The following is an 8,118-nucleotide window of genomic DNA, read 5'->3' on the forward strand; positions in this document are numbered from 1 at the left end:
TGCTCTGCCCGTTCTTTACACTCCCTCTTTCCCGTCTGGCCCCGGCTCTCTCCTTGGGAGCCTTGTTGCAAAATCCTGTCCTGTCACGTGCTTCCTGACTTCCTGGCAGTGCGGGTCTGTCTGATGGCCTGATAAGAGTGTAGAGGCCCTACAGGATTTCCCCACCTGTAATTTTTATATGCCATCATATTTTAGTCAGTCAGCTTCCTTACTCTTGTTTTTTCTCAGTCACTTTTTTATCTCTATTACAGCATCAACAGTAGAATTCCCAAAAGCAAGGTCGGACAGCAAGGAATAAAAGTGACTTAAACATGAGATGCATGAAGCTCTGTGGGCTCAGTGGGCCGCTGTCTTCCCGGTGGACCGCGGAGCGGCTCGCCGGAAGTGGTGGGAGGAAGAGCAGCTGTGTCTGTTAGACCTGAGCGTCAGCTCCGGAGGTGCTTGGGGAGATGTGCTCCTCTCCTTCTGGGGTTTGCTTTGGGTCAGTGAGTCTCAGGAAGCAGATTTTTTTCTTCTAATTAGAAGTTTCATAGTCTGTGCCATATAAGTTAGGGATATCCTTTCCTCTTTCCCTACTTCCTGAAGGTACAGCGCAGATGACCTTAGGTTGAGGTCCTGGATCTAGGTCCCGAAGATCCAGTCAGTGTTCCTGACGGGTAGTGGGCAGAGCGCTGGGGACCTTGCTTCTCCCTCAGCCCCATCCCGTTCCCAGCGCCCTTGGCAGCCCCAGGCCTGGGGTCTCAGGTTCTGCACCTCCCTCGCCTCTTCTCAGCGCTGACCTGGGCTGCAGCCACAGCTGGGTTGTCCTGCAGCCTCGGGAACCCAGTTCGAGGCCTCACTGTGGGCAGCCCTCCAGCCAACTTGGGCCAGTGTCTGTGGCACTGGGGGGTGGGGTTGGGGGGGATCCTATGATAAGGATAGAAGGTCCTGTTCTCATCTGGGAAGGTGTCCGTTTGTCTTGCTCAGAGTAGGCCCCTCCAGGTTTTCTTACTTTCTTTAGAGTGCTGGCAACGAGGGGGAGCCAGAATCCTAGGTTGGTCATTCAGATTGAGCCTTTTCTAAGCTTTCTCATGAAAAAGAAACACACTAGGAACTCCTCTCCACATAGTGGCCCTGCTCTTCAGCCTGTGAGACTGTGACAGGACGTGTTTGTATTAAAAGCACATATTTACCTGAGAAGACAGACCTGCAGGGCAGAGGTCACGCTTAGCTCTCACGTCTCTTCACCTGGAATCCCCAGACATTGAACAGGCTGTGTCACTGGGGGGCGGAACCCCATCCTGTCTCAGGCCTGGGAGCGGCTGATGCGTCTCATGGGATGGGTTCAGAGTCAGGCCCAGGGATCAGCTGTCTTTGCTGGGTGGGTTCACAGGATGAATCCGCAGAGGCCACCCGCTTCTGCCTTCCCGGGGGGAGGTTGCAGGTGTGAGGGAGGGAAGGGGACACGCTGCCTTGGGCAGGTCTGTCCTGCTTCTTCGGCTCGTCCCTCCTGCAGGACAGGCAGTGGTGCGGTCAGCAGGATGTGGTCCTGGAAGAGTTGTCTGTCTCCCCAGATCCAAGAGGATGAGGGGAAGCTCAGCTGAGCCTACACTTTGAGAACATGCCTGAGGGCTGCTGTGTTCCTGCTTTTTATTTTCTTACCTGTCAGGTGGTGACAGTCTCAATCTGCAGAAGCATTAGAGGTCAAAGCTCCACCAGGTCAAAGCTCTGCATGCAACCGAGAGGAATAAATGCTGAACCTTGGATAGGAAAGACACGATTTGGCCAAGTTTGTCATCCTTAGCTGTGTTGGCTTTGTTGGGGGAGAAAGGCAGTTGGGGGTGGCCAGGCCCTGCACTGCTCAGCCTCCTGGCTCTTTGCTTTTCGCATGCACTGTTTTGCTATACTGGCCAGTTTTCCATTAAACGAGAATTCTTGGATTCCCTGTTTGAAATGAAACACTGCCAGGCTTGTTTCCACTTTTCTCCTCTGGTGGCAAGCTGAGCCTTTCATCATGGCCAAGAGGTGACGGCCTGGGATGGCAGCACACCCATCCGCCCTCGGTGGCCCAGACCCTCGCTCTTCTTTCCTCCCGCAGCTGAGGCAATGGCTCCCCCGATCCCCACGGAGAGGATGCCGGCTCCAGGGCAGGACCTCGTCACTGTCGTCACTGTGGTGATGCTGATCTGCCCCACACTCAGCATCAACTATACACAAAAGCTAGTTGATCACAGGATTCGAAACAGCACGTGGCCGTCTACAGCTTTGAGAAGCTTGGAACCTTCAGAGGTCTTAGGAAAATGTCCAAAGATAGCAAAAATATGTGTTCTAATTTTTTTTTTTAATGTTTTGGAAGACACTTGTTGCTACAGAGGAGATGGAAACCAGATTTAGCTATAAAATTTATTGATGTTCCAAAGCAAAGAGATAAATTGAAAACTGTCTCCATCCTGACGCCACCAACTGGAAGAGTCCGGCCTGTGGTTCTGTGAGATGCTGGGAACCCTCTGCACGGGCGCGAGGTCACGGCATGGCCTCTCGCTGCCCGGGGGGGGGCTGTCCCTGTAAGCACCGTACAGGCCCTGCGAACATTCTCCAGCTGTACTGTTAGCTGGTACAAGTTAAAATTTAACCTTAGCTGATGAATACTGTCGGGACGCTTGTGACCTTTTGAAGCCACTAAGGGACTGTGGTCTGCATTACGGTTTGGTTTTGTTCTTTTTGTTTTCAGGGCAGGATCCTGGTGGCAGTTCGAGGCCCTGTGGCCCTGGGGCTGAGCCCTGCAGAGCTTTGAGGCGGAGTCTCTGCTTTCCTCCCTCAGCCACGGCCACTGTCGTCATTTTCATTGTGTTGGGAAGGGGAGCCTTGCTTCTCTGCAGTCCCCATTTTCAGCAGCTGGTTTCGTTCACCTCCATTAGCTGTATCCTTCAACCATGTGTCCTCATGCTCAGTCTGCAGTTGAATGACCCCTTGGGAAAGAACCACGGCCTTTCAGTTAGGCTGGACTTTTCCCAGGGACCTTCTGGCAGGAGGAAGTGTGGTTACAACAGGCAGGTAACTGGTCCCCGAAAGCTAGTGATGTTTGGAAGCTCTCACTCACTCTGGAATGGAAAAGGGATGGGGGTCGTCCCCTGGAAGCCGGGGACATCTGGTTCTCTGACACGCAGAGGCCTTAGTACCTAGTAGACAGGCCCTTGACAAACAAATTCCTTCCCTTTGCTCCCCCATGGATGGAGCTGGCATTAGAACACCATGCTTGGGGACTTCCCTGGTGGTCCAGTGGCTAAGACTCCTCTCTCCCAGTGCAGGGGGCCCAGGTTCAATCCCTGGTTAGGGAACTAGATGCCACAACTAAAGACCCAGCATGCCGCAGCAAAGATCAAAGATCTCTCATCCCGCAACAAAGACCCGGCACAGCCAAGTCAGTATTTATGTGTTAAAAACCAACACCCTGCTTCTCCCTCCACTGCTGTCCATAAGCGCCCGTCACACCGGAGTCCTGTTCTGGCCCTGACCTGGGCCTCGTGGGAGGAGCCCCTGCCTAGCTGGGACTCAGTCTAGAACAGCTTGCTCACTGTAGCCGTACCGTCTAAGCCCAGGATCCAGGCTCCTGTGCGCGGAGTTGGTAGGGCCCGCACGTTCACAGCCGCCTTCACTCTCGGCAGGCCCCACCACCTTCTTCCTCTTCCCTCCCAGGGGTGAGTCTTGTGAGGTCTCAGTGACATCATTAGGACAACAGGTGAGGCTAATGAGCTGGGCTGTGTGCTTTCCAATGTCCTGGCAATAAGGACTGGTTAGGAAGGCTTACCCCTCAGCTCTGAAGATTTAATAGTTCTTCCATTTTTTTTAGTTGTTTGTTTGTTTTATAAATCTTTCTTCCTGAGACTATTGAGATGCGGCTTGGTACATCTGAACCCCTGCTGCTTTAGTTCAGACAGTGTCACTCTCCTCAGTATAGTTCAGTATAACTCTCCCCAGCTGCTGGGCTGGGCTGTTGACACACGTGTGCCCGTGTGCATGCACTGTTGACCTTGTGTGTGTGTTTGTCACCCAGTCTGACTGTTTGTGTCTGACTCTTTGTGACCTCATGGACTCTAGCCTGCCAGGCTCCTCTGTCCATGGAGTAATGCTCCATTCCAGAGAATACTGGAGTGGGTTGCCATTCTCTTCTCCAGGGGATCTTCCCAACCCAGGGATCAAACCCGGGTCTCCTGCATTGCAGGCAGATTCTAAACCATCAAGGAATTTGTGAGGGACACGGCTAAGCCACCTCCATTAAACCTGAACTTCTCCGCAATAGGGCTGCATATCCCCAGACCTGGCTGTTAAGGCTCCTCATTGTCTTCAGGGTGACAGAGAGGCCCAGAGCCCCTGGGCGGCTTGGGGAGACCTGGAGGCCCCACAGTGAGTTGTGGGCAGGCTGTAGACTTCCAGAAGGCAGGCTGCTGTGGCTGGGAAGTGTGGGCTGTACCAGCACGGGTCCCACAGGGGAACTGGGGCTACCGTGACCCGAGGCTGAAGGGAATCACTCCCCGGGAGGGGCAGACAGCCAGAGCATCCTTGGCCTTGCCCTCCCAGCCAACTCAGGACCTGAGGACTCCTGAGGTCCTTCGTGTTCTCTGTCTTGCCACCTAGTATGGGGAACCCTCTTCTCAACATAGGCGGGTCTGGGTTTGTTGGAGTTGCTTCCTCTAGACTCTCGCTATAAAAGGCCCGGAAGGAATAGCCGGCTCCTTTTCTGCCCTCCCTGCTCTAGCTGGGCAGCCCATGGTCACCCACTTCTCTCCAGGCCAGTCTTTGGCATTCCTTTCTATCAGACTTGCTGGGCAGACTTGCAGCCAAGGGAGCCGCCTCCAGCCCGCCCGGTGGATTCCTGGGGCCGCAGCCTCTACCTCCCCCGGCTCCTGCGGCCAGAAGGAGGCCCAGGACTGCTCCCCGCTCCCCAGCCCTCGTCTCCTCCGCCCAGTCAGTGAAGGCGCCTCTGCTCCTCAGCTGGCCGAGGAAGTGTTACCAGCCAGCTCGGCTCCAAGGTTCTGCTAGCAGAGCTTTGTACAAACACAAACAGAGGGCCATTTCCTGAGACGGCTAAGCTTGTCCTGATCCGGGAGATATGGAAGCCTGACAGGTTACGGCTCCCAGGGCAAAGTCGGCAAGTTGCTTCCACAGGGAGCAGCAGGGAGCAGACTGCCCCTCCCTGGAGGACCCCCGGAGCGGAAGGAGAGAGTGGGCAGCCTAAGCCAGCCAGCCTAGCACAGTATCCAGGCTGCCACCCTGTTGCCTAGCTGCGTGCACACGTGGTGGGTTCCCAGCTGGGAGCCACACCGCTTTCAGCTCTGATCACCCCAGGGCTTTGGCCTTGGGCCCCACGAGCTGTGAGTGGCCCACATGGCTTTCCTGGAAGGGCCAGGCTGGGGCGTGTGAATAAGCTGCCGCTGAGAGTCACGGCGCTGAAAGGCCTTCCCTGGTAGTCCACTGGCTAAGTCTCCGCACTCCCAATGCTGACTTTGATCCCTGGTCGGGGAACTAGATCCTACACTCTGCAACTAAAGATCCCCCATGCCCCAGTGGAGACCAAAGATCCTGCTTGCCTCAACTAAGACCCGGAGCAGCCAAATAAATAAACTGAAGGGAAAAGTCACAGAGCTGGAGGGAGGTTGAGGATCCATGGATTTCAAACATCTCAGTCCACAGAGGGAGAAGCACATGCCAGGCAGGGGAAAGGCCTCAGGGGCAGGACGGGAAGCCAGGTCCTGGGCCTCCTGCCTGGTTCCAAAGGAGAAGATGCTGTAGAAGTGAGGCCCAGGAAGGCTGAAACAGGGCACCCAGTCCTGCTTCTGGGTCAGAGCTGTCTGATAGAATTATAATGTCAGCCACAGATGCAAGTCTTATCTGTAATTTCACATTTTCAAGTAGCCAGGTTAAATAAAAATAGCAACACCTCTTCCCCTATGTGAGGAAAACATGAGAATCCATGCCCCTGAAGAGTACCCTCACTGACCACACGGACGCTCAGACCTCAGATGTCCCACCTGCAGAGCTGGAAGCAATAAATTCCAGCCGTTTATAAACCAAAAAATAAAAATAGGTAAAATCAGTTTTTTTTACATAATGTTTCATTTAACACAATATATCCAAAAGATCACTTTGACATGTAATCAATATGAAACTCTGCTTCCCTGGGGGCTCAGACAGTAAAGAATCTGCCTGCAATGCAGGAGACAAAGCTTTGATCCCTGGGTCGGGAAGATCTGCTGGAGGAGGGCATGGCAACCCACTCCAGTACTCTTGCCTGGAGAATTCCATGGACAGAGGAGCCTGGTGGGGTCCATGGGGTCGCAAACAGTAGGACACTAACACTTTAACAATCTAAAACAGTATTGAGATATTTTACAACCTCTTTTCATACTAAGTCTTTGAAGTCTGGGGTGAATTTTGCACTTAGAGCATCTCTCAGTTCAGACTGGGCTCATTTCAAGGGCTCGAGTGACGGGGGCTGGGACAGCACAGGCGGCCACCGAGGCTGTCGGTCCCCTCCCGGCTTTCTAAATGTTTTTCTCAGATGTTGAAGAGCCTGCATCTTTCTTTGCCCTCATCCTTTCTCCACTGCCCTAGTCTTGGGGGCCAGGGCTCATCTGAAGAGGAGCATCCCGAGGTGACAACCACCTTGGAGGCCTGGCTACTCCTGCCTCCTGCACGCCAGCCCCATCTGGGAGCTGTGCTCTGATTTGATCTGATGTTAAACGGTCACGCCAGGGATTCAGCTCTTGGTTTTCTTGCAGTGAATTAGTTCATCTTAATCTCAGGCATGTGAGGGCCCTCTGTGATCCTCTTCCGGGGCTGGGGGTGGGAGTGAGGTGCTTCTGCAGAGAGGAAGCAAAGCTCTAATGTCCCAGAATTCAGCCTCCAGTGGGGCCTCCCCTGGATGCCTCCATTCCTGGCGCTGGAGTCAATGACCACCGCCTCCCCAAGAAGGGGCCTGGAGTTCTCAGGGAAACAGGAGAGTGGGCTGAGGGCTGCTGTCGTCTGTCTTGGCTCTCCTGGGATATTGCTGTCACTTGCCCGACCTCAGAGATGAGGATGTGAGCCAGCTCTCGGGTTTGCTATAAGAAGCCAGTCATTGGACTGGCTCCTGAGGGGCCCCTTTCTGAGAACAGAAAAGGACAGGTATGCAACGAATGGTTAGAAGACAATTGTCACCCAGGACTAACATGGAGAGAGGGGCTAGGGCAGAGGGTGAGTGGCCTCCAGGCCCAGCCTTCCTTCTCTGGCTCTGTCTCACCATCACACTCAGCTGGGAGAAGAACCCTGGAAACCACTCTGCTTCCCCGTTGCTACGTCCCTGTTCTGTTAGGTTGGACAAAAATTCATTCAGATTTTTCCATAAAAGATAGTATGGGAAAACCCGAACAAATGTTTTGGCCAGCCCAACCCTTTCCTGTTGGGTCAAGGCCTCCTGCTCCCCTTCCCACCCCCACCACCACTGACAGGATGGGTGACTCCTGTCCCTTCTCCAGGGCCAAATTCAATTCAATTCAATTCTTCTCGAGATGCAACCAAAAGAGGCTCAGGCCTTTTCTGCCCCCGGGGGGCATGTGGCCGGTCTCGGGCCTCTGGCCCTGGTCTCCCCAGTCTACTGGGACCCTTGTCTGTTCTCCAGATGTCTTCTGCCCTCAGCTGGGCCTGCCAGGATGTCCTAGTGACCCTAACCCAGCCTGTCTGCCTCCCGCCCCTCACCTTGCTCCCCCTCAGACCCTCCTTCCACTGAAACTGCAATGATTCCAGGGAATGTCTCCAGATTTTTAGGAGTGACTGGAGCTGGGCCAGTGAAACGAACCCCTGGAGACAAGGAACCCGCGCCTTTCTTAAAGACCCTGGAGGCCACTGCAGGAGAAGGCAGCTACCAAGATGACCTCCCTGGGCCTCAGTGTGAAGAAAAGACCAGTAAACAGGCACTGCTGTTGGACAACTCCATCCGACTCCAGAAAAGCCACCAGGGGCCACTTTGGGGAGGGAGGAGAGGCAGGTAGGAAACCCAAGTAACAGTGCGTTCCCGGGGCTTCCCTGGCGGCTCAGTGGTGAAGAAACCGCCTGCCAACGCAGGAGACATAGACCCCATCCCTAGTCCGGGAAGATCCCACA

This window comes from Ovis aries, chromosome 11 (assembly GCF_016772045.2).
Source record: "Ovis aries strain OAR_USU_Benz2616 breed Rambouillet chromosome 11, ARS-UI_Ramb_v3.0, whole genome shotgun sequence".
Lineage (NCBI taxonomy): Eukaryota > Metazoa > Chordata > Mammalia > Artiodactyla > Bovidae > Ovis > Ovis aries.